This window comes from Aquarana catesbeiana, linkage group LG01 (assembly GCF_042186555.1).
Source record: "Aquarana catesbeiana isolate 2022-GZ linkage group LG01, ASM4218655v1, whole genome shotgun sequence".
NCBI classification, from domain to species: Eukaryota; Metazoa; Chordata; class Amphibia; order Anura; family Ranidae; genus Aquarana; species Aquarana catesbeiana.
Window position 1 is genome coordinate 332,362,772 of NC_133324.1, and position 27,556 is coordinate 332,390,327.

General features: G+C 42.7%; 1 pseudogene; it reads left to right on the forward strand.

The window, feature by feature from the left end:
• The first annotated feature begins 20,703 nt into the window (after positions 1–20,703).
• LOC141113690 (olfactory receptor 6B1-like) lies at positions 20,704–27,210 on the forward strand (annotated as a pseudogene).
• The last annotated feature ends 346 nt before the right edge of the window (positions 27,211–27,556 follow it).

Sequence of the window (27,556 nt, forward strand, 5' to 3'; positions counted from 1 at the left end):
GGAAATTCGGAAATTTGGAAATTCGGAATTTTGAAATTTGAAAATTCGAAAACCCAAAAATTTGAAAATCTGATATAATAACTAACTAATAATAACTTAACTACTACTAAGTATTAAATTATAGGTATTGGAATATTCTTTCAAATTTGACTGTTAGTGAACGTAACGAATACAAATTTACCCGTTTAGAATTATCCAAAATAACGAATGCCGTATCTAACTGAATGGAACATAACTAATTAATAATAATAAATAACAATAATAATAATAAAAACTTTTTATTATTATTAATATTATTTATTATTATTAATTTGCGTTCCATTTGTTTAGATGCTGCATTTGTTATTTCGGATAATTCGTAACTTTGGATAAATTTGTATTTGTTACACTCAAATTTGAAAGGAAATTCCAATACCTATAATTTAATAGTTAGTTATTATTAATTAGTTAGTTATTCTTTTGAATTTTGAGATTTTATTTTTTATTTTCGGATTTTCGATTTTTCAAATTCACGAATTTATGAATTTTAGAATGTACGAATTTAGGAATGCTCGAATTTTCGAATTTACGAATTGCGATCATATTGAATGACCAGAAAAACAAAAAAAAACAAATGAAACGAAAATGAACACATTTTTCAGCAGTGCACATGTCTAGTTTTTTTGCTGTCTGTGTTCCTCATAGGGAGACTCTTGTCTCCAATTGTCCAGATCACCAATATCTCTGGGAATGAAAGTGAGGGTAAATCCAACATTTTCAGTTACCACCAGAACAGGAATAGAGAGGAAATCTTCCGATAGGGACACTTGCTCCTATAACAACCATCTAAAAGGGTATTTCTTTCACATTATAAAGATATTTTCTCACTTTAGTGAGTTTATAGACAGGATGGGATACATCCATCTTAACTAAAATGGAAATAAATGTTTTAACTTAGATATACTTATATTTAAACAGTAAAAGCAAAGTAATTGTAAAGGCAGAAGGTATTTTTTATCTTAATGCATTCTATGCAAATAAGATAAAGAGCCTTCTGTGTGCACCAGCCCCTCTCAGCCCCCCTAATACTTACCTGAGCCCCATCTAGATTCAGCGATGTTGTAGGAGTGTCTCGGCTGCCCGGGCTCCCCTCCTCATTGGCTGAGACAACAGCGTGTGGCACCATTGGCTCCCCCTGCTATCAATCAAAGCAAGGAGGGGGAGATGAGAGGGCTACTGAATTTTTGTTATAAAGATTACTGGATTTTTTTTAAAAAGTCGGTCAGCCAACGAGGAGAGAAAGGGAATGGGGCCTCACCCCTGCTCCATGTCTGAATGGACACAGGGAGCTGTGGCTCGGCTCGGGTGCCACATAGCAAGCTGCTTGCTGTGGGTGCACTCCACAGGAGGCAGGGGCCAGGAGCACCAAAGAGGGACCCAAGAAGACAAGGAGCTTGGCTGCTCTGTGCATAGAGCCGGTAAGTATGGCATGTTTGTTATTTTTAACTAAAAAAAAACAAGGCTTTAGTATCACTTTAAAACAAATTCAAGATTTAACACTAATATCTGTTTAAAAACTTAAAAACATCAAGTACTGTATATAAAGTTGGCACCAAACCACCATAGGGTTAGTTTTCCCTTTAAAGCGGAGTTCCGGCCGAAATATGACTTTTAAGATAAAAATACCCCTAAAATACTCATGCCTCATGCAATGTAACAAAGGCATGCTGTAAACTATGCCCAGTTTTTTATTTGTGCGGCATCGTTCTCTTACTTTGTGAAGTTCCTGCACAGCGCGGACATCTCCAGTGTGGGCATTTGAAGCCACAGTGTCCTTTTTCCTGGATTCCAATAATGCTGGCTACCAAGCATGCACCTGCCGATCTCACGCACATGTAGTGTGGTGCAATCTTGGTCAGTTTGCCATTCCAAGCTGACCAAGATTCTCCTTAGACGCCATGGGGAAATGTTACGGGAGCAGTGCCATGCCAAGCTGACCAAGATTTTCCATAGACGCCAATGTCAAATGTTATTGGAGCAGTGCCATGCCAAGCTGACCAAGAATTTACATAGACACCAATGTTAAATGTTACGGGAACAGTGCCATGCCAAGCTGATCAAGATCTCCCAGGAGCCAATGCAAAACCGGAAATGACGTACGGAGCCTCGGCGGCTAAAGGAGGAAGTGAAATTAGATACAGGCATAAATCAGGTAAGTGAACAGAAAAAATAAATAAATTGCCAATTCATTTTAAGGATGCACATTAGTGTTGCATGGTGAGGAGTGAAAAATGTGGGTGGAACTTCACTTTAAGTTTAATGCTAATGAATTACATAAATATTTCATGGGAAAAAAGCATGCGGTAGTGTTTAATTATTTTACTACATGTCTCAGTTAATATATTTTCTTTTGTAATATCCACAAACTATTATGGAGTGCTTGGACTTTAGCAAATCGGGTCCAATTGATGTGATCTCAAAAAGGGATCTGTAGGAATGAAAATAGCATGTAAAATAGGAGTTATATACAAATTCTTACATCTTAAATTAGTAGCTCAAAATCAATCATGGTATTTATATTTGATTATTACTTTTATTACTTCTAATAAATGATGACTGGTTAGAATAAATAACAGTTCAGCATGAACACATATATTTTTATCCCAAAAGAAAACACAGAAGAAAAATTAAATTTTCCCAATAGATCAACTACATCTATAAATATTAGTATACAGAAATTAGGATTGATTTAAGTCATAAGGTAGGCTGTTTTATTTGCATTATGCTCCTGAGACTGCAGAGTGAAGCACAGCAAATAAACACACATACAGATCCTCAAATAAAATACAAATTGCACAAATAGGATATTCTTTCATTCCTCAAGTTAGGTTGGGTATGCCAGTTGGATGCAGGCAACCCGCATCCAATTCGCAATAGCAGGAGATTTTGACCAGCTCTCTATGGAGCAAGTTCACATATCTCCACTACGGCTTCTGTGCGAAGTTGCACAGGAGCCCTGTGCATCTTTTGGTCCATTTCAGGTCCGAATTCAGACAAAAATTCAGGCTGAAATCACACCTGAAATGGTGAACCAGGACGCACCAAACCCCTGCTGTGAGTCGCATGCAGCGATGGTGTGAACCCAGCCTAAAGGTTCCTCCACCATAATCAAAACCGTCCCATCCATCTCAGCCACATAGGAGCAACCCCCCCCGGTATTGTACTAAACTAATAAAAGTTTATTTGGTTAAAATTAATATGTTAATGCCTTGATTCACCATACAATTCTGCCTACAGGCATGATGTCTAGATGCTGGAATCTCAATTCAAATCTAGGGAAAAGTGTCGTTCACATAGATGGATCTAAAGTCCTCCACGTGTACGAATACACTCTCCCTTCATGTAAAAAAGGTGGAAAAGGAAAAACTCAGGAAAAGGAAACCACAATTGTATTACATATATCAATCTCTGATAAGAAACTCAATGCTGGCAAGCCGGAAGTGGGCCAAATCACATCTCCGGTGACACCCAACTTCCAGATCTTTTTGTCCCCAGTGGTGAAAGGAGAGCATAGGCGGCGTGCTGACTCACCCCCTCATGTTTCTCCATTCATTCAAAAACCACACAAAGACCGCTGGCCTAAACCTTGGATAGCACATCCCTAACTCGCCATCTTGTGAGGAAAAGGAAAACCCCTATAAATAGGGAAACCTCATTCATTAAGGATTAGGGATGAGCCCGATGTTCGAGACGAACGTAAGTTCGACTCAAACATTGGGTGTTCGCCTGTTCACCGGATAGCAAACAATTTGGGGTGTTTGCGTCAAATTCAAAAGCCGCGGAACACCCTTTAAAAGTCTATGGGAGAAATCAAAAGTGCTAATTTTATTAATTTTAAAGGCTTATATGCATGGTATTGTCATAAAAAGTGTTTGGGGACCTGGGTCCTGCCCCAGGGGACATGTATCAATGCAAAAAAAATGTTTTTTCGGGAGCAGTGATTTTAATAATGCTTAAAGTGAAACAATAAAAGTGAAATATTCCTTTAAATTTTGTACCTGGGGGTGTCTATAGTATGCATGTAAAGTGGTGCATGTTTCCCATGTTTACAACATTTCCTGCACAACATGACATTTCTAAAGGAAAAAAGTCATTTAAAATTACTCGCGGCTATAATGAATTGTTGGTCCTGGCAATACACATAAAAGTCATTGAAAAAAACAGCATGGGATTCTCCCACAGTCCATTACCAGGACCTTTGGGTCTGGTATGAATATTAAGGGGAACCCCGAACCAAAATTTAAAAAAAAATTGCGTGGGGGTCCCCCCAAATTCCTCACCAGGCCCTTCAGGTCTGGTATGGATATTAAGGGGAACCCCACGCTAAAATAAAAAAATGGCATGGGGGCCCCCCTCAAAATCCATACCAGATCCTTCAGGTCTGGTATGGATTTTAAGGGGAACACCGCTCCAAAATTTAAAAAAAAATGGCGTGGGGTCCCCCCAAAAATCCATACCAGACCCTTATCCGAGCATGCAACCTGGCAGGCCGCAGGAAAAGAGGGGGACAAGAGAACACCCCCCCTCCTGAACTGTACCAGGCCACATGCCCTCAACATGGGGAGGGTGCTTTGGGGTAGCCCAAGGGCCTCATCCCCACAACCCTTGCCCGGTGGTTGTGGGGGTCTGCGGGTGGGGGATTATCGAAATCTGGAAGCCCCCTTTAACAAGGGGACCCCCAGATTCCGGCCTTCCCCTGTGTGAACTGGTAACTGGGCACAAATGTACCCCTACCATTTCACAAAAAAAGTGTGAAGATGGGAAAAATGACATGACATGGCTTGGGACAAATCCTTTATTAAAAAATAAAAAAATAAAAATGTCCCACGAAGTCTTCTTCTCTTGCTCCGCCAACGGACCGAAAAAGAAAAAAAAAACCTGCACGCCGCCACCGATCCGCCTCCATGGGAGGCACCTGCCGTAATGACCATCCTCTCAGGTGACAGTTCTTTTATAACTGAGGGCGGAACCACACGATGACGTAACTGGGTGACCCCGCCCCCCTCTGACACTACGGGGAAGCCATGGTGGCTTTGGCCAATTATGGCTCAGGGGGTTTAGTGCATGCCCCACACTAAATAAGGCCGCCTGCACGTGGGCCCTGAGTAGTGTGTTCTGGCGTTGAGAGAGAGATAGAGAGAGACAGTGTCATTTGATTTAAGTTAGAGTAGGCAGGCGAGTCAGTTAGCTGCACTTACAGTGTATTGTGTACATCCTAGGTGTTGTATATATATATATATATATATATATATATACACTGTATTCAGTTTAGCTAGATCCGTTCCTGTTATTCTCTTCCTACTGACAGGCAGGCAGGTGGTTTTACAGTATTTACAGCTACCTGAAGAAAATTGCTGGTGTTCTTCTGATCCTATTAGTCCTATTAGCTACAGTATTTACAGTTAGTGTAGTGCGTCCTCTGCACAGTGTGCACCCAAAACTACCTGAAGAAAATTGGAGGTGTTCTTCTGATCCTATTAGTACCGCAGGCAGCTGTAGTATTTATAAGTTAGTGTAGTGCGTCCTCTGCACAGTGTGCACCTAAAGCTACCTGAAGAAAATTGGTGGCGTTCTTCTGATCCTATTAGTACCGCAGGCATCTGTAGTATTTACAAGTTAGTGTAGTGCGTTCTCTGCACAGTGTGCACCTAAAGCTACCTGAAGAAAAATGGTGGTGTTCTTCTGATCTTATTAGTACCGCAGGCAGCTGCAGTATTCACAAGTTAGTATAGTGCGTCCTCTGCACAGTGTGCACCTAAAGCTACCTGAAGAAAATTGGTGGTGTTCTTCTGATCCTATTAGTACTGCAGGCAGCTGTAGTATTTACAAGTTAGTGTAGTGCATCCTCTGCACAGTGTTTACCTAAAGCTGTCTGAAGAAAATTGGTGGTGTTCTTCTGATCCTATTAGTACCGCAGGCAGCTACAGTATTTACAAGTTAGTGTAGTGCGTTCTCTGCACAGTGTGCACCTAAAGCTACCTGAAGACAATTGCTGTTGTTCTGCTCCTATTAATATCAAAGACAGGCAGCAACAGTATTTACAGTTAGTGTACTGTGTCCTCTGCACAGTGTGCACCTAAAGCTACCTGAATAAAATTGGTGGTGTTCTTCTGATCCTATTAATACCACAGGCAGGCAGCTACAGTATTTGCAGTTTGTGTACTGCGTCCTCTGCACAGTGTGCACCTAAAGCTACCTGAGCACAATTGCGATTGTTCTGCTCCTATTAATACCACAGGCAGGCAGCTACAGTATTTACAGTTAGTGTACTCCGTCCTCTGCACAGTGTGCACCTAAAGCTACCTGAACACAATTGCTGTTATTCTGCTCCTATTAATACCACAGGCAGGCAGCTACAGTATTTACAGTTAATGTACTGCTTCCTCTGCACAGTGTGCACCTAAAGCTACCTGAACACAATTGCTGTTTTTCTGCTCCTATTAATACCACAGGCAGGCAGCTACAGTATTTACAGTTAGTGTACTGCGTCCTCTGCACAGTGTGCACCTAAAGCTACCCGAAGAAAATTGGTGGTGTTCTTCTGATCCTATTAATACCATAGACAGGCAGCTACAGTATTTACAGTTAGTGTACTGCGTCCTCTGCACAGTGTGCACTTAAAGCTACCTGAAGACAATTGCTTTTTTTCTGCTCCTAATAATACCACAGGCAGGCAGCTACAGTATTTACAGTTAGTGACTGTGTCCTCTGCACAGTGTGCACCTAAAGCTACCTGAAGACAATTGGTGGTGTTCTTCTGCTCCTATTAATACCATAGGCAGGCAGCTACAGTATTTACGGTTAGTGTACTGTGTCCTCTGCACAGTGTGCACCTTGGGTACATGCTCCAGGAGGATGCCCAGCGTTTTGAAGACTCCGATGATGGTGCCCAGCTAGAGGAAGGCAGTAACGTGAGCCCAGAGAGAAGGGATGCCCAAGAAGGACAGCAATTTGGCAGTCATGTTCCCCCAGCTCCAGCATACTTCCAAATTTGCTCCAGTGATGAGGAGGGAGGGGATGATGAGGTCACTGAATCCATGTGGGTGCCTGATAGGAGAGAGAAGGAGGAGGAGGCACATCACCAATGAGGCAGGATGCCCTCCAGGGGCCAGCTTAAGGGCAGCATACCGTCCTCATCACACCGCAGAGCTCTGCATGTGCAGGGCGCTGCTGTCTCTGCGCGTTATTCCAAAAGTTCTTTGCTGTGGGCCTTTTTTGAGATGAGTGCATCAGATCCCACCGCTGCTATTTGCAACATATGCCTCAAGCGTATCTCGTGTGGCCAAAACATCACCCACTTGGGCACCACATGCTTGACCAGACATATGTCGAGCTGCCAAGCGTACCTAAAAGACCCACACCAAAGAACAAAGAGAACCTCTCCTTGCTCCTCATCAGCTGGGATCTCCAACCCCACTATACCTTCAGTCCTCTCTGTGACCTGCACTGAAAGGAATGAAGGTGTACAATTAGGTGTGTCACAGCCAAGTACTTGCGGGCAATCTGCTATCAGTACACCAATGTCAGATTGTACCAGGCAAATTTCCCTGCCCCAGCTGCTGCACCGCAGAAAGAAGTTCGCTCCCAGCCATCCACATGCCCAGCGGTTGAATGCTAGCTTGGCTAAATTGCTAGCACTTCAACTGCTGCCTTTACAGTTGGTAGACTCTGCCCCCTTCCGTGAGTTTGTGGAATGTGCGGTTCCTCAGTGGTAGGTTCCCAAACACCATTTTTTCTCATGGAAGGCGATTCCGGCTCTCTACTGGCATGTGGAAGGCAATGTCTTGACCTCGCTGGACAGGGCGGTCAGCAGTAAGGTGCATATTACTGCTGACTCATGGTCCAGCAGGCATGAACAGGGACATTACCTATCTTTCACCGCGCACTGGGTGACTCTCCTGGTAGCTGGGAAGGATGCAGGACAGGGTGCAGTAGTGTTGGAGGTTGTTCCGCCACCACGCCTCCAAAATTCTACTAATGGTGATTCTGCCACACCTCTATCCTCCACTCCCTCCTCTTCTTCTTCCTCCATGGCCTCTTCCTGTGCTGATTTGTCCTTGGAACCAGCGGTGCCCTGTAGGTGTTCAAGGGGCTACGCAAGCACGCAGGTAAAAATATGTCATCCGGTGCTTGAGCTGGTGTGCTTGGGGGACAGGAGCCACACTGGGGCAGAGATTCTGTCAGCTCTGCAGGGGCAGGTTGAGAGGTGGTTGATGCCACGCCAGCTTAAGGCAGGTATGGTGGTTTGCAACAATGGCACCAACCTCCTCTCCACCTTCCGACAGGGACAACTGACCCATGTGCCCTGTTTGGCTCACGTCCTTAACTTGGTGGTGCAGCGGTTCTTGGGCAGGTACCCAGGCTTACAGGATGTCCTGAGGCAGGCCAGGAAAGTCTGTGTGCATTTCCACAGGCCATATAATGCCAGTGCTCGGCTGGCTGACCTCCAAAAGGAATTTAACCTGCCCAAGAACCGCCTAATCTGTGACATGCCCACCAGGTGGAACTCAACGTTGGCCATGCTGCAGCGGCTGCACACACAGCAGAGGGCCATCATGAGTACCTATGCGACTATGGCACCAGGACAGGGTCAGGGGACCTTGGTTTTTTTCCCCACACCAGTGAGCTATGATCAGGGATGGTGCACTGTCCTGTCACCATTTGAGGAGGCCACAAGGATGGTGAGCAGTGACAATGCATGCATCAGTGACACTGTACCTCTTGTCCACCTGTTGGAGCACACACTGCGTGGAATAATGGACAGGGCACTTGAGGCAGAACAGAGGGAGGAAGAGGAGGACTTCCTTACCTCTCAAGGCCCCCTTTATCCAGAGAGTGTTCCTGCGTGCCCGCCGATCACACAGGAAGAGGAAGAGGACAAGGAGGAGGAAGAGGAGGATTGTGTCAGCATGGAGGTGGAGCCTGGCACTCAGCATCAGCAGCAGTCTTCAAGGGATCATTTACATTCCAAAGAAACCCATGGACTTGTACGTGGCTGGGAGGAGGTGGCTGCGGATCATGTCATCTTTAGTGACCCAGAGGACTCCGGACCGAATGCCTCAGCAAACCTACGCTGCATGGCCTCCCTGATCCTGCAAAGCCTGCGGAAGGATCCTCGTATTCATGGCATCAAGGAGAGGAATCAATACTGGCTGGCAAACCTCCTTGATCCACGTTACAAGGGTAAGGTTGCGGACCTTATCTTGCCATCGCAGAGGGAGCAGAGGATGAAACATCTTCGGGAGGCCTTGCAGAAAGGTCTGTGTAACGTGTTCCCAGAGACTAGGAGGTTACAAACTTCTGTTCCTGGACAACGTGTTGCTAAAGCTTCGGTCAGTCAAACAAGGAGTGGTGGAGAAGGTGGCCATCTGACCGATGCGTTCAGACAATTTTTTGATCCGCAGCCCCAAGGTATGATCGGTTCTAGCAACCATCGCCAGCGTCTGTTTTACTTGGTGCAGGAATACCTAGGGGCAAGATCTGACTTGGACACCTTTCCCACCGAAAATCTTCTGGGTTACTGGGTCTTAAGGATGGATCACTGGCCAGAGCTTGCACGGTATGCAATTGAGCTACTGGCCTGTCCTGCATCCAGCGTTCTTTTGGAATGCACATTCAGTGCTGCTGTAGGTTTTGTAACTGATCACAGGGTGCGCCTGTCCGCTGACTCAGTCGATCGACTGACCTTCATAAAAATGAATCAGTCTAGGATCACCACCAGCTACCAGGCACCTGCTGCTGATGTAACCGAATAATTTTTTTTTAAATGTCATATCCCTTCAAGACTGCCTATGCTGATACTGAGTGACTATCCTGTTATGCTGAGTGATTATCCTCTTCCTCCTCAATGATCATACTGATAGCTTGTAAGAACATTTTTGGTTCTGTGCGCCGCCACCAGTGGCTAAGGCCCAATTTTTCAGCCCCTGTTTAACAGGGGCATGTAATTACAATTTTTGATGCAATATTTTGCAGCAAGGCTCATTCCTGCGCTCCAACTAGAGTATCTGTGAGGGGTTGCAGTGTTGTGGCACCAGTACCAGTGCCCAAGGCCCAATTTTTCTGCCCCTGTTCAACAGGGACATGTAATTACAATTCTTGATCTAATATTTCACAGCAGGGCCCATTCCTGCTCCCACCGAGAGTAACTGTGAGGGCTTACAGTGTTGTGGAAATACCACCACCACCAAAGGCCCAATTTTCCTGCCCCTGTTCAACAGGTGCATGTAATTACAATTCTTGATATAATATTTCACAGCAGGGCCCATTCCAGCACCCACCAAGAGTAACTGTGAGGACTTACAGTGTTGTGGCACCACCATCACCACCAAAGGCCAAATTTTTCTGTCTTGTTCAACAATGGCATGTAATTACAATTCTTGATCTAATATTTCATTTCATCTAATATTTCACAGCAGGGCCCGTTCCTGCACCCACCAAGAGTAACTGTGAGGGCTTACCAACACCTAAGGCCCCAATTTCTGCAGAGTATATAGGGCAGGCCCCTACTTTCAAACATCCAACTTACAAACGACTCTTACTTGCAAACGGAAGGAGACAACAGGAAGTGAGATGAAATCTACCCCTAGGAAGGGAAATTCTCTCCTGTAAGAGTTAATATGGGAAAAACATGTCTCCTCTCCACTAATGCTTTATCACCAATCCTTGTTTCACTAAAACCCCCAAATTTTCAAAAAACATTTGTCATTGGGACAGAAAGTGAGGTGAAATCTTCTGAAGAGGTGCACAGACAGCAAAACAAATGTTACAGGGGTGATAACCCTTCCTTAGGTTTTCCAAAAAGCTTAAAAATTGATTTTTTGGCTGGAGCTACACTTTAAAAATGTACCAGTACAAAATTACAAACAGATTCTACTTAACAACAAACCTACAGTCCCTGTCTTGTTTGCACCACCTGTATACTGCTGTTCAGAGTATATAGGGCCTGGGGGCCCCACACCTTTCCTTTTTTTAATTTGGGCTCACCTTATTATCCATACAAGACCCAAAGGTCCTGGTAATGGACTGGGGGGTACCCATGCCGTTTGTCTCACTGATTTTCATCCATATTCCCAGGACCCAGCATTACATTAAACCCGCAAGCAGTTTTAAATGACTTTTATTCCTTTAAAAATGTCATTTTGTGCAGGGATTGTTCTAAGCATGGGAAACACGCGCCACTTTACAGGCATACTATAGACACCCCCAAGGTATGATATTTAAAAGAATATTTCACTTTTTTTTCACTTTAAGCATCATTAAAAACACTGCTCCCGAAAAAACGTCCGTTTTTAAAACTTTTTTGCATTGATATGTGTCCCCAAACCCTTTTTAGGACAATACCATGCATATTAGCCTTTAAAATTAGCACTTTTAATTTCGAACATTCGAGTCCCATAGACTTTAATGGGGTTCTAAAGTTCGCGCAAACTTTTGGTCCGTTCTCAGGTTCTGGTGCGAACCGAACCGGGGGGTGTTCGGCTCATCCCTAATCTACATAAACGATATGGCTTCTTCCCCAGTTGAACATTTACTCCAGATCGAAAAGGGGATTCTAGTAGTCTAATATTATGCCCTTAGCCGGAATAATATGGTGCATTCAAGCTTTGATATATCATTTTTAATTGAATGAACGTTTAACAGTTTTGTATAATACCGGGGGATTGCTTCAGGTGACCTCTGGTTCATTCTTATTAAAATATTTTCATTAATACTTCATTATTTTTATTTTTATTAATATTATTTTTCTTAGAGTAAAACTAGTAAAGTATGTGCATTTGCCCCCTCACAAGATGGCGAGTTAGGGATGTGCTATTCAAGGTTTAGACCAGCGGTCTTTGTGTGGTTTTTGAATGAATGGAGAAACATGAGGGGGCAAGTCAGCACGCCGCCTATGCTCTACTTTCACCACTGGGGACAGAAAGATCTGGAAGTTGGGTGTTACCGGAGATGTGATTTGGCCCACTTCTGGCTCGCCAGCATTGAGTTTCTTATCAGAGATTGATATATGTAATCAAATTGCGGTTTCCTTTTCCTGAGTTTTTTCTTTTCCACCTTTTTTACATGAAGGGAGAGTGTATTCATTCGTACACGTGGAGGACTTTGGATCCATCTATGTGAATGACACTTTTCCCTAGATTTGAATTGAGATTCCAGCAATCTAAACTTCATGCCTGTAGTCAGAATTGTATGGTGAATCAAGGCATTAACATATTAATTTCAACCAAATAAACTTTTATTAGTTTAGTACAATACCGGGGGGGGTTGCTCCTATGTGGCTGAGATGGATGGGACAGTCTCGGCAATGGCGGAGCAGTTACCTTAGGTTTATACATTTTTTTAGAGCACATTCAGCTGAGTGTGACCACTTGCCCACTTGCAAGATGGCAAATTAGCGATGTGTCATCCAAAGCTCAAACCGGGGTGGAGTCTCCAAATGATTAGACAATACCACATAGACTTACCACATGCACCATATCACCATTCCCTCATTAGGTTTACACACCTACAGGCTTTTATATACCAATGCTGTGACCTTTATGTACCAATGCTGTAACTTTTAAATATTTCTTGCCCTGCATCATTTGGGAATTTTGTCATTCATGTTTACAATGTATATACAAGGATGTATATGTATATTACTTGACTGTTTATGCACACTCGGACCTATATTGTGCCACTAGGCTATTGTCAATCAGTAAATGGTTTGTTATATGGTGACTGATCCCTTGGCCTTTTTGCTCACCTCATTCAAAGTCCCACTTCTCCTGTTTTATGTACGCACAGGGATGGAGACTCACGTCTCATTTAAAGTCCCAACCTTCGCTCCTCTAACTCGATATAGGGATGGAGGTGTGCTTTGAGGCCTCTGGGTGATCTTACCAACATGGACATCAGTCCACAGGACACTTGCCCTGAATCTTTGGCCCCCCAGGGGGGTTGTCTAGCACGACACATGTCCTTTTTCATTTATTTTTATTTTTGTCTACATGCATCCTTTTATCCATCGGTCTTCTCTTTCTACTTCTCCTTTTTTCCCCCATTGGTGCAGTTCTGTAGTGTGCCTCTGACAGGGAGTCCACGTCTCCATGGTTACCTCCCTGTTTCGGCGTCCGGGAGCTGCGATGCATGGTGGGGTCCCTTCCCCTTCTCTCCCCGCCATCCTCGGTGGGGACAGGGGATTGGGGCGGGTTTCCCTCCCTGCATCGGCGTCATTCCTCCACGCCGTGCACGTGACGTTTGTCCCGATGTCGGCATTGTGTCTGTGGGTGGCGAGTGCTGCTGCGCTGGATAAGGCCTCGGTTCACCTGGTGTCAGCGCTGATTGACGCTGCGGGGAGTTTCTCTGTTGTTGGGGGGGTTGGCTAGGTGCACATAAAGGCCCCCATTTCTTTGTTAGCCCTTTTCTAGGCAGCACGTCTATCACTGGACAAGATATCTGTGGCCATTATCCACTATCCATAGGTAAGGGGGTTATTACATGCTTACATGTTCTACCATACATCCCTTGTGATTTGGAGCTCCTGTCAACCTAGGAGCATACCTTATACACATTACTCTTATTATTACTACAGAATCACCACCCTCCTCCTACACCAATGTGGACATACCACTCTATGGGGACCCTTTGTGTGTGCCTGGCGCTTTCGCTCTCCCCTCTCTGAGCGCTCTTCCCTCAGCTCCCGGACCTGACTCAGTCGGTGGCCTGTGACTGTGGACCCCATGGAGCTTGCACTCCTTTGGCATGTAAGTATATATCTGGGATTGTAGCTTCCTGCCTCTCCTATATGCATACCTCCTTTCCCTTTATGCACATCAAATTTTTACTCATTTGGATCCCTCTCTTTTTATTTTATTTTATTTTATTTTTCATTTTTAGATGTTGGTGCCTAATTGCCCCTGAGTGTTTGATACACGAAACGCATCAGACTTACCACATGCCCCATATCACCATTCCTTCATTAGGTTTACACACCTACAGGCTTTTATATACCAATGCTGTGACCTTGTGCATTTTATGGATATTATAACTTTTAAATATTTCTTGCCCTGCATCATTTGGGAATTTTGTCATTCATGTTTACTATGTATATACAAGGATGTATATGTATATTACTTGACTGTTTATGCACACTCGAACCTATATTGTGCCACTAGGCTATTGTCAATCAATAAATGGTTTGTTATACGGTGACTGATCCCTTGGCCTTTTTGCTCACCTCATTCAAAGTCCCATTTCTCCTGTTTTATGTATGCACAGGGATGGAGACTCACGTCTCATTTAAAGTCCCAACCTTCGCTCCTCTAACTCCAAATGATTAGACAATAAGGTGATGAGTCAGCATGCCGCCGTGCCCCAGGATGACGTCAGGTGTGACAAAAGGAAGGAGCGATGTGCTGACGTCACCGCATTCACAGAGGTCCCTGAGTGACGGGCTGCAATCAAGAGCTGGCCGGTTTGTTTATACTAGACATGTGCATTCGTTTTCATCTGAATGCATTTTCGTCCGAATTTCAGGTATTTTTGTTATCGTTTTAACAAACGATAACGAAAGTGCAGAATTCGAAAAACGAAAGATCTGACATAAACAAATGCTTTATTTTCATTTTCGTTGCTACAACAGTTCGATATAGATAGGAGATTCGACATGATGATGACAATAACAATCTGTGTCCATCAAACCTGTGGTCGAATATGCCTAACCTTAACTCTATTAATCCAAGATTATTCTACATAGAGAGAAAAGATTCGACATAGAGAGAAAAGATTCGACGTAGGGGAGAAAAGATTCGACGTAGGGGAGAAAAGATAAATAAAAATGATGATGATGAATGTTATTGGCTGATTGTAACCAAAGAAGAGGAGCAGTAAAATAGTTGGAACTAAGTACACACGTACTTTGGCTTATGGTGTCTGTTGAAAGTTCTAAGAAGATTCGACGGAGCAGGTAAACGATACGGCGTTGTACAGTTTAGCTGCTCCATCGAATCTTCTTTGAACATTCGACAGACACCATAAGCCTTCAATGACAGATTCGACCTCAATTTGGATTTTCGGACGAATGCAATTTTTAACGAAAAATGAACTAAATAAAAACGAATACATTTATTTTTCGGACGAAAGCGAAATTCCGAAACGTAATATTTCAGTGTGCACATGTCTAATTTATACTGCAATCTCTTATTGTTTTAAGTACGTGCAATACTTTCTTATCTAAATAAAGTTACCTAGGATTTTACACTATGGAAGCTTTTATGTTTTTATGGGGATCAATGGGCAATACGTGCCTTTGAAGGATTACTGGGAAGACGCTGGAAATATCTCTCAAAAGGTCCGGCCTGGGTATTAAGCCACAAGCGAGTGTGATCTCCTGTAATAGGAGATCATTTGGAGTCGGTAAGCGGCAGTGTGTGTAGAGGTGGAGGTCTTTATCTTTTTCCACCACGACTGCATCCTGTGTCAATTTCACATTTAAAAATCACCTTAAAACAGTGGACTAATCAGAACATGATCTAATGTGATAATTAATCCATTTTTTTCTTATTTACGCATTTAATATATAGCAATATTAACGGTTATTGCAAGAATTCACTTATATGAGAGCATAGCGCAACTTAATATAGAAAGATGGTTAAATAGATATTGCTAACATCAAAACATGGGAAAGAGGGACACCTTGTAAAAAGAAGGGTACGTGGCATGTGTCATGACAAAGAAAAAAGAAGAAATTAAAGTACATTGTGCTAGATATTAGTTTTAAAGAGGTTGTAAACCTCCCTCTAATGTTTGTACCTACAGGTAAGCCTAGAATAGAATAATACCTATAGGTACTGTTAATATCTTCCAAACGTGCGCCATTAGGCGATATTTACTGTATACTGCGCCAATTATGTAATTGGCGCATGCGCTCTGAAGGAATGGCCGCCCATGCCATTTGTTCAGAAGTCAGTGCTGTGCCCGGCGGCTCCCAAGCGGCGGGAGTGATGTCACGTGGCTCCAGCTATTCACAGCTGGAGTTTGCGGCCCCAGAAGGAAGACAGGTGAAGATGGATGTGGCCTGCGGCTGGGACGAAACGGGCTTTGTTTGCAGGTAAGTGTCACATAATGTGCCAGTATGCGATGTATACTAGCACATTATGCCTTTACTTTGCAGGGAAGGGAAAAAAATACAAGAGTTTACTTCCTCTTTAAGTGTTACTAAACCCAAAAATGTTTTTTACCTTAATGCATTGTGAGCGCAATCTGCTGTGAGAGCCATGATTGGCCAAAGTCAGGGTACATGCCTTTGGCAAATCATGGCCAAAGGCATGCATATGAGGGTACAAAAGAAAAGAAAGGGAGGGGTATAAAGTGTAACAATTATCATAATTGTACAAAAAGGCAGATCAAATGCCACCGTTTACAATGAACCATATCATGTGGTTTTTATCAAAAAGATCATTTTGGTAAACATTTTTTATTCAATCAGTCTTTTGCTTTCAGAAAATATATGAATTGGGGGAGTTGAAAACTCAAAGAACTGTAAGGCTTGGTTCACACGGGGGCAACAGGACTCTGGCCGCGACTTTGTGAGGCGACCTGGACACGACCTGAGCGCGACACCACAGCATGACTTGGGGTGACTTACAAGGTGACTTCAAGTCGCCTCTAGGACAGGCGACTTTCCAGTGGCCAATCAAACAACAATCAGCTCTGTGGGAGGGCAGGGGGAGGGATGAGTTTGCCTGAGAAAACAATCCTCTTTTCCCGTATTGTTGCTTCAGTTAAGACACGATCTGACTTCAGGGGCGACTTCCATCGAAATCAATGGGTACAAGTCGCCTAGAAGTCGGATTGAAGTAGTACAGGAACCTTTTCTGAAGTCGGAGCGACTTCAGTAGCATACATTAAGACGGCTCTCATTAATTTGAATGCAATTTCTCATGTCAAGCGACTTGGGGCGACTTGAGGTCTGACAAGTTGGATCCGAAGTCACAGTAGTGTGAACCAAGCCTAAAGAAGGCTCCCCTCTGTCAGCATAGAATAGGCAGTGGGATGTGTGGATGGGGAAACGGCTCATTGTGTTTGTTTTTTTTATTCAACCCGTTGGTTCAACAAAAGAAAATGAGTCATGTATGGCCAGCTTAAGTTAAAATAGATAGATAATCTCCCCTTCTCCAGAGGATTTATATGATTTATATGAGATAATTGTCGAGCACAGGCACTTCGGGACAGGTTGCTCCAGGGGTTTAGTCTATAAAGGTTATATTGGAGGCTTTAAAAATGCATTAAACCAAGAAAAGAGTTATCTAAAGATGGATGGCAAGAATAGTGCCCATTATTAGATGTTCTTGTTCTTTGTAGAGCTAACTTCAACAAAAATAAAACAAAAATAAAACAATGCATAGCTAAAACATATTTGTATTGTGTCTAATTTTGAAGGCAAGTGCTTAGGTTGGTTTTCAGTTTCTATATAGTAATCATATTTTTTTAATCTCCAAGCATGTTTATTAGAATGTTAGTGACCTGTAATTGATTGACCAAGGTAATAAGTTTTCTGATTTGTGTACAGAAAAAGATATACCACTTTTTCATTTAGGTGTAGCTCATAGAAAGGTTTTGATGCTATGAAAAAAGTTACACTTTCTATTTTACTTTTTGCTTCTTGTTGAATGTGTCAGAGCAGGATTGTAATAGGTATGTTATTTAGAATATTGTTTATTAAAACAGCCAGGGGAGATGGGGCAGCAGGATTTTATCAGCATCCTCATAGGACATTACAAGAGGGTTGAAAACAAAAGATTTTTATTGTGTACATATAATTAACAAAATAATATAACAACCATAGAAACAGACAAATGTATAAAAGTATTACATCTGTAATCCCTCATGACGGTTCCTATACCACTTTGTGATATTAATACGGCTAAATACGAAAAGAAACAGGTTTAAGAAATGTAAATGGGCTTCATTCATACACACATACAGATAAAAACACGTGTCTGTTGCACCTGCACAAGAAAACAATGATTGAGACCCCTTTCACACTTGTGTGACTTCAAAATTGAGTGATTTTGCCGCGATTTGGGAGCAGTACTACTTTGTATGACTTTGCCACAACTTTGGCAATAACCATTCTCAGCTTGTGCTTACAAACTGCTTGTCAATCTGGATGATGGTACTCCTTTACTGTTATTAATTGAATGATATGTGAGGCTATACTCAACGTTTGATTGTGCTTACAAAGTCGTACTGAAATCATGTCTATATTATTCAGGTACGATTTGCATGCTACTTGAGGGTTTAACATTGAGGTCTATGGACATCAACTCGCATGGAAGTTGGACCAAAGTAGTGCAGGGACTACTTTGAAGTCGGCATGACTTAAAGTTGTGCCAATATGAATGGTAGTCATTGAAGATCATGGAGAATGACTTGTCTTGCGATTTTGCAGTACAAAATCGTGGGACAAGTCGTATAAGTGTGAAAGGGGACTAAGCCACACATATTTATTGCCATACACACCTGAGTGAGAGCAATAATTCTAAGGCCATCATTTATATTTTACATTAAATTGATTTTCACAGGTACTGTATGTACATTTTTAGGGCTTGATATATTTGGTATCTATATACTCTATGCAACCTCATATTTTACATGTTACAAAAAAAGTGTGTATTATATTGTGTTGTGTGCACTACAGTTAATTTGAGTATATTTTATTCTACTGAAAATATGGGTTTGATAAACAGTTGTGCTAATATCACATGACATACAAATTGCAACTGCCACCATTTTATTCTAGAGGGTTTCTGATTTCAGAAAATATATCATGTTTTGGGAGTTTTAAGTAATTTACAAGCCTAAAATGTTAATTTTAACATGTGTGCAAAAAAAATCCAGTCAGAGTTGATGGGAAGATGAATGGAGCCAAATACAGGTCAATCTTAGAAGAAAACCTGTTAGAGTCTGCTAAAGACTTGAGACTAGGGTGGAGGTTCATCTTCCAGCAGGGCAACAACCCTAAACATACAGTCAGAGCTACAATGTAATGGTTTAGATCAAAGCATATTCATGTGTCCAAACCTAGATCCAATCGAGAATCTGTGCCAAGACTTGAAAATTGCTGTTCACAGATGCTCTCCATCCAATCTGACAGAGCTTGAGCTTTTTTGCAAGGAAGAATAGGCAAAAATGTCACTCTCTAGATGTGCAAAGCTGGTAGAGACATCCCCAAAATGACTTGCAGCTGTAATTGCAGTGAAAGGTGGTTCTACAAAGTATTAACTCAGGGGGGGCTGAATACAAATGCACGCCACACTTTTCACATATTTATTTGTAAAAAATGTTGAAAATCATTTATCATTTTCCTGCCACTTCACAATTATGTGCCACTTTATGTTGGTCTATCACATAAAATCCCAATAAAATAGATTTACATTTTTAGTTGTAACATGGCAAAATATGGAAAATTTCAAGGGTTATGAATACTTTTTCAAGGCACTGTATGTGTGTTTAATTTTTACATGTGCTATAGGGAAAAGGGAAAAGGTTAAAAAGTTGAAACTTACTTGTTCCCATAAGGATGTTGACATGTGGACAAAGGCAAACAGGCTGTTCACTTTTCAAGGGAAGTTGGCTTTGCAAGGAATTTTACCCCAGAGCTTAGTGAATGATGTGAACTCTACTGACTTCCATTCCAAATATGTTCAAGTAAAAACGAGGTTCTTTATTTTCCTTGCACGTGATTGGGTATTCTTTGCAAAGTGAAGCTTCACCAAATTCATTACCCCTAGGACAAATTCCTGTGCATAGTGCAGCTTCCCTTACAAAGTGAACAGTCTATTTGCCTTTAGTAGACAGAAAGGAGGAGAGATGAAGAATCTGAAATTTTGACTTACAGTCACAGTATTCCTCAGACCTCCTGCTCCACCCTCAATCATTGCCAGGTTTATCTTGACCTCCTTCTCCACTGGTCCCTAAACATGCTGTTTCAGAAAAAACAACTTTGATGGTTGCAGATCAACATTTTCAACATTTTCCTCCAAATATTATTGCAGAGCAAGAGGATCTAAAATAACAGCAAGCTCTCTGAATTTGAAATGTGATGAAGAACGTGGTACTGAGGAAGAAAGCAATGAAATTTAAACTGTGTTATGAACCTTCATCAGCTAGGCAACGTGGTCATCAAATATGACAAGAAAGTAGTCACTTTTAGTTAAAGTTAAACTAAAAGCACTTAAAGTGAAACTTTAAGTGAAACTAAAGTGGAACTGAAAGCACTTAACGTGGAACTAAAAGTGCTTAATTTAAAGTGCGGTGCTAAAATTGGAACTAAAACCAAAAAAATTCACCTATCCTCTGGCGCTCCTACTGCCACAACACCGCTTGCTGGTGCAGGATTATTTTATTCAGCTTCTTTCAGGTGCTAGTCTTTGGCCGTCTTGATTGGCCAGCTCAGAATGATGTACTATTGAACAGAGCAGGTAAGTATAACATGTTTGCTATTTTTTTTTAAATCAAACCTTTATTATCACTTTGAAGAAATTTTTGATTCTTGACACTTTGTACTTATTAAACAGACCTGATTATTTTGTATCTTTTGTATTGCCTTTTAAATGCTATAAGCGGCATTTGTTCTACACAATTGTATTTGTATTTTTTCTCATTTTCCATTGAAGGAACATGAATAACCTAACTGTTGTCAAGGAATTTATTATTCTGGGTTTCTCCAACATTCAGGGATATCAGAATGTCTTGCTCTTGTTTTTTTCAATAATGTACACAGTCACCATTACTGTAAATATTTCCGTTCTTATAGTAATTCGACTAAGTCCAAAGCTCCATAAGCCCATGTATTTCTTTCTTGGTAATTTATCATTCTTATGCCCCGTACACACGGTCGGATTTTCCGATGGACAATGTCCGATCGGAGCGTGTTGTCGGAAATTCCGACCGTGTGTGGGCGCCATCGGACATTTTCCATCGGATTTTCCGACACACAAAGTTGGACAGCAGGAGATAAAATTTTCCGACAACAAAATCCGATCGCGTCAATTCCGACCGTGTGTGGCCTGTTCCAATGCACAAAGTGCCACGCATGCTCAGAAGAAATTCCGACACGGGACAGCTCGTTCTGGTAAACTTAGCGTTCGTAATGGATAAAGCACTTTCGTCACGCTGCAATGTTCAAAATGGTTTAATACAGCGCACTCTCTTCTTCTTTATAATGTGACAAGAATTAAGTCGTTTTGATGCTCATATTCACACACACTTCTCACAAAATTTTTTCGTTACTATTTATCGGGATTCCCTCAATATATTTTGATTTCTCACATCTGACAACATATTTTTTTTTTTTGTTTTTTTACTTTAATGTAGAATCTTTTTTTGTGTTTCTCTTTTTATTTTTTTTTTTTTTTGGTGATTTTGATTTGTACTCCCGAAAATGTTTGTGTGTTTTTTGTGACAAGTTCCCACAACACCATTGATATGTTGTTCTATTTAATCTGTAGGAGGAGATTGTTTGGTGTTGTTGTCCCTTGTTAATTTCACATTGTACTTTAGAAATGTACCTGAATACTCACCAACAAACTGTCCTTTTTGGATGAAAACACACACAGGAGAGTAGAATTTACCTAAAAATATTTTATTAAGGGGTCACAACTATAAACAAAGAGGGAGGCAACGCTGGAGAAACTGCAGAAGTGGGCGAAGCCTTGGACTCCCAGGGCAGACATCAATTATTTAAAAGCAAAATTGGTGGCCTGAGGAGTCCATATCTAAGGGAGTGCAGTCTGGTCCAGAAGTCCCAGAGATCCGGAAAGCAGCAGATGACATCTGTGTCCCCAGGCTGTGGTCATACGAGAGACTGCAGCTTCTGTCAGACCAGACTGAACCCAGGGTCATCACTCTTTGGTCTTCCTTCCACGTTTCCTTCCAGCCTTTGGCTGTGGTGGTGGAGTTGTGGCAGCAGGAGGAGGAGGAGGAGGATGATGGTCCATCTCAATGACATCCGTCTTGGGTGTCAGTTCCCCACTCTCCCCCTTACGAAGGACTTTATAAATCAGGTCCTCAGAAATCTTGCGTTGGCCCTCCTGCATGCCCTGCAATTTGGTGGCAGCCATGCAGGCAAAGGCCTCTTCAGGACTGGGGAAGGCTCTGAGGGACGCCGAAGCCTCCTGGATCAGCCTGTACGCTGAATCCTGCACAGGACTGGGAGTGGCCTTCCTGGCCCTTTTATATGGCAGGCGGAGGGGAGGGACCTGAGACTCAGTCAGGCTGCGACTTGTCCCTGGCTTCTCTTGGCTGACACTTAGCCCCGCCTCCTCCTGGCTGCCACTAATCCCCGCCTCCTCCTGGCTGACACTAATAATCCCCGCCTCCTCCTGACTGCCACATTCCACAGCCTCCTCCTGGCTGAGGTCTTCCTGTGTATGAAAAAGGGACATAGTTTTAGTATTGTTTTCATCAATCACACACAATTTTCACCTCCTGACTGCTGCAAATTCAATGTTAACAAATATAACAGACTATCCTTCTGAGCCCAGCATTTTGCATTCTTGTCCCAATTTTGGGTGCCCACTACTGTCTATTGATATGTAAAACACTTTCAAGCAGCAATTAGTGATCAATAATAACATCTAGTAAACATCATTTATTTATTGACCAGAAATCTGTAGAAGAATGCTATACCTGACTCAAGCTGGGCTCCTCCACTTCTTCCTGGCTGGAAGGCCCAGGTTGGACATCGGAAGCCTCAGCTGGGGTGGAAGGAAGCGTGGAAGGAAGAGTAGAGAGGGATTCCCTGACTTCAGTGTGGTCTGACAGAAATCGCAGTCTCTCATAGTACCACAGCCTGGGGACATAAATGTCATCTGCTGCAGCTCCGGATCTCTGGGAATCTGTGACCTTCTTGCGCTCCCCAAGATAAGTGCTCCTCAGGCCACCAATTTTAGCTTTTAAATAAGGGATGGTTGCTGTGGGGACCACCGGCTTCACCAACTCCAGCAGTTTCTCCAGCGCTGCCTGCCTCTTCTGTTTGTGGTTATAGTGGGGGTGTCTGACCTGCCACAGACAGGGCAGCTCTCTGTACTTGTCAATAAACAGGGGCAGGAAATTGTGGTCGTTGAACCCATCCCTTTTCTCTGCAAGACACAACACAAGACAAACCCTAATGTCAGGCCAAACTCCCCTAATCTTGTTACAATATAGGCTTCAATTTCGAAGCAGTATAGGCCCAAGTTTAGATCCTACCTTCGTTAGCACGATCGGCGTCTCCGATGCTCCTTCCTCCGCTCACAGATCGTACGTAAGACGCGCGCGTTACGATTTATACACACTGCGCATGCGTATAACTCCGCCCGCCCCTGACGTTCTTTCTATTCTATTCCCCGCCCCTTTTTGTTCGGCGCAGTGGAGGAAGAGCACATGGCGGATAGACAGCAGGATCGTGCTAAGTACAGCAACGAGGAGGAGGGGGAGGAAAGGCCGGAGCCTGAAACGTCCCGATCCAGAAGGAGATTGAAGGACTCATATATATGTCCTTTGGGGAGATGTTGGAAATGGTGGACATCCTGAAGAAGGCCGACTATGATGGAAAGTATGGGCCTTACCCCAACCCCAATGTCCGAAAGGCCAAGATCATGGCGAAAGTGGTCAGGAGTCTGCACCGGAAATTCGGGGTACGACGATCGAAAGATCAGCTCAGGAAGCGGTGGGCGGACCTGAAATTACGAGAACACGAGCAGTACAGAAAGATCCGGAGAGTGCTGCAAAAAAGTAAGTAGTTGTGCTGTGTTCCTATTGTTCTTGTGTTTATTACGTTCGTGCTGCTCCATGTGCTTTTAGGAACTGTTGTACAGTTTAAAATGGCAACTTTCATGTTCATGGGCACATTATTCGTTCGGATCACACATTTTTTTTTCGGACTATAAAATACCATTGTTTAGCCCATATGCATTTGGCCACCATTTTGAGGCCCTATACTTGTCTTCAAAGAATTGGGTTGTGTAGATGGCTTTGTTACTAGAATGAAATGCAAACTAGATTGTGTGTAAGGAGAGGACACTGAGCAGCTGTTTTCACATCTGGACACTGGAGCACTAGTGTGGGACCCCAGAACACCCTTTTTATTAGGGGGGCCACACAGGTGCTCCAGTGTATACTATAGGGGGGCTACATCTGTGAAGCTTGTACTAAACAGGTAAAGTATTGCAGCTTGACAAAGGACACTAAAAAAGCTACATCTTGGAACTCTGCTAAAATAGATAATTGTACCCCACTTCCAAGCAATGTTTCATCTTTAGAGTTCTGCCATCAAATATCTGTGTGCTAATTATACCATTTTTGTTTTACATAGGGGAGAAAAGACTCGGAGGACACCCCTCATCCGAGGAGACCAGAGCCCCCCCCCCTCTGGAAGAAGGGGAAATCCCCCCAACACAAGATGAGCAGGAGGAAGAAGACGTGGTGGAAGTAGTCACCACAACAGGTGAGTGTCTGCGACCACAGGCTCAGATAAGAGATGGATGGCGGCATATTTTTTAGACCTAATTTATTTTGGGTTTCCTCTCTTTTTAGGTGATCGTGAGGTTGTGGATCCAGATCCTTTCACATCCGAAAGTGCCCAGATCCTGATCGGGGAGATCATGGGGTGTAATTTACAATTGGAAAACATCCAGCAAAACATCAATGATGTTATTCCAAAATATAAAAACATCATTGATGTTTTGGGGCGAGTTTAAAGCCCCTCAAAATCACTTTCTTCTTTTGTCTGCTACAATGTGCTAAATGTTTTTGTGATTTTTCCCAAAGCCAAATTTGGAGGATGCACACAGTGTGCCAACATGTGCTATCTGCCATCACGGGAGATCAATGGACGCGTTTTGGGGGTGCAACCCCTTCCTCAATAATAAAGTAGCGGTGAGGAAGGGCTTTCTCCCCCAAAACACATCCCTTGATCCCTCCTGATGGCAGATAGCACATGTTGACATTGGGAAATTTGTGTGCATCTTCCAAATTTGGCTTTTCCAGGGGTGATTTCCCCCCATCTGAACGCAATATCAAACACAGTTCCTAAATACTCATGTCTGATATTGCCTTCCAGTTCTACCAAATGTGAACTTTGTAAGATCAAGATTTGTGTCTTTCTTGTGGGTTTTACACAGGCCTGTTTTCTATAAAATGCACATTTTGATTTTGGATAATGACACCACAAAAATTGTTATACAACAAACATGTTGGTTTGTCAGAAAAACCTTTGGTAAATGCACATGTGATTGTGCAGGTATTAAAAAGATTGCTCATCAAGAATGTGTGGATTATTGTCTCAACGCTACAACACTTTTGGGGTGATGTAATTGTTGTTTGATGAGAAAATGGGGGTAATTTCCTAAGGGGAAATCCACTTTGCACTACAAGTGCAGTTTCAGTGCAGTTGCACGTGCACTTGTAGTGAAAAGTGTCTTTGCATTTAGTAAATAACAGCCAACAGTGCTTTGTATAAGGTTACACAATCACGACATTTTCTGCACTCCACACATTTCTGTCAGGGTCAGCTAAAACAAACACAAGCAGTAAATGTTCACAAAGAAGAGCCTGGGGGGAGATGCCTGTCGAGAACTTGAGGTCCTGCAGGCTTCTCCCTGTGGCCAAATACCGCAGGGTAGCGACCAACCTCTGCTCCGGAGTGATGGCTTGCCTCATGCAGGTATCCTGCCTGCTGATATAGGGGGTCAGCGAAGCCAACAAACGGTGAAATACGGGGTCCGTCATCCGGAGAAAGTTCCTGAAATCATCAGGATTATTCTCACTGATCTCACGGAGCAAAGGCATATGACAGAACTGGTCACGCTGAAGCAACCAATTCTTGGTCCATGAACTCCTCCTCGCCCTGTTCATGGACTGGACTTGTGTCAAGGTCAGGACCCCAACACCAAGCCCCCGCACAGCACGAACTGTACGAGGAGTACGCATACGAAACATGGCTAGAAAACGGTCGGCTGCTCAGAACGAAGTAACAGAACGCACTAAAGAACAGCAAGGCCTGTGAAGAGCGACCTGAAAAACAGCAACGAGCGGACAAGATCGCACAGAAAACTCCGATACGAACTGACTGCACGCACTGAAGAGCAAATACAAACCCACAAGCACAAACTAAACGGCAGAAAATGATCTGAAAGCCACGAGTCTGAAAAAGCGCGAATCGTCTCTCACCAAACTTTTACTAACACGAGATTAGCAAAAGGAGCCCAAAGGGTGCCGCGCTTGGTTCTGAACCGGCCTTTTCTAGTCTCGTCGTACGTGGTGTACGTGACCGCGTGGTTGTCGATCGGAAATTCCGACAACTTTGTGCGACCGTGTGTAGGCAAAACAAGTTTGAGCCAACATCCGTCGGAAAAAATCCTAGGATTTTGTTGTCGGAATGTCCGAACAAAGTCCGACCGTGTGTACGGGGCATTAGAATTAAGTTACATCACCGTAACAGTACCTAAAATTATATTAGACATAGCTAGAAAAAGAAAAAGTATTTCCTTCTCTGCTTGTATCACCCAGCTCTTCTTCTTCACTTTCCTTGGTGCCACAGAGAACATACTTCTTGCACTAATGTCCTTTGATCGATTTTTGGCAGTATGTTTCCCTTTGCATTATACAATCATCATGAGCCATAAGATGTGTTTTTTCTTAGCTGCCTTTTCTTGGATGCTAGGATTTTTGACAACTTCAGTTCCAATCATTAAAATTTCACAGCTTGATTTTTGTAATGCCAATGTAATTAATCATTTCTTTTGTGAAGCAGCTCCACTGCTAAAGTTATCCTGTTCAGATCCTTATTTCAAAGAACTTACTGTTATAATTTGTGCATCTTCAGTCATACTCAGCTCAGTTTTTCTAACTATGATGTCTTATGGATATATCTTGAAAACCATTCTAAAGATTTCAACCACCACTGGGAAACAGAAAACTGCTTCTACCTGTGCTTCACACCTATTAGTAGTCACAACATTTTATTCAACAGTATTTGCTATGTATATTAAGCCTACAGCAAGTGAAGGTTCCCTGAATAAAGTTTTAGCATTGTTTTATGCTGTTGTCACCCCTCTTGTCAACCCTTTTATCTACAGCCTACGTAACAAGGGAGTTAAAGAAGCAATCAAAACTATTACAAAAAAAAGTGGTTCTGAAAATTAGAAATGACTACCACTGCTATTCTCACAGTGCCAAAATAAAGTATTATTTTAAATGATTGACATATATACACTGTGTCAATGTACTCTCACTAGGATCTGTAAACATGTTTTGTTATTAAATTTATCAAGAATAGACACCATTGGGTTGATTTACTAAAACTGGAGACGCTGTGCATGGTAGTCAACCAGCAACTAACTTCAGCTTGTTCAAGTAGGCTTTGACAAAAAAAAAAAAAACTGGAAGCTGATTGTTAATGTTTTCTATGCAGAGCTGCACCAGATTTTGCACTCACCAGTTCTAGTGAATTAACCCCCATGTTTCTGGGTTGCCAACCATCAATGAATTT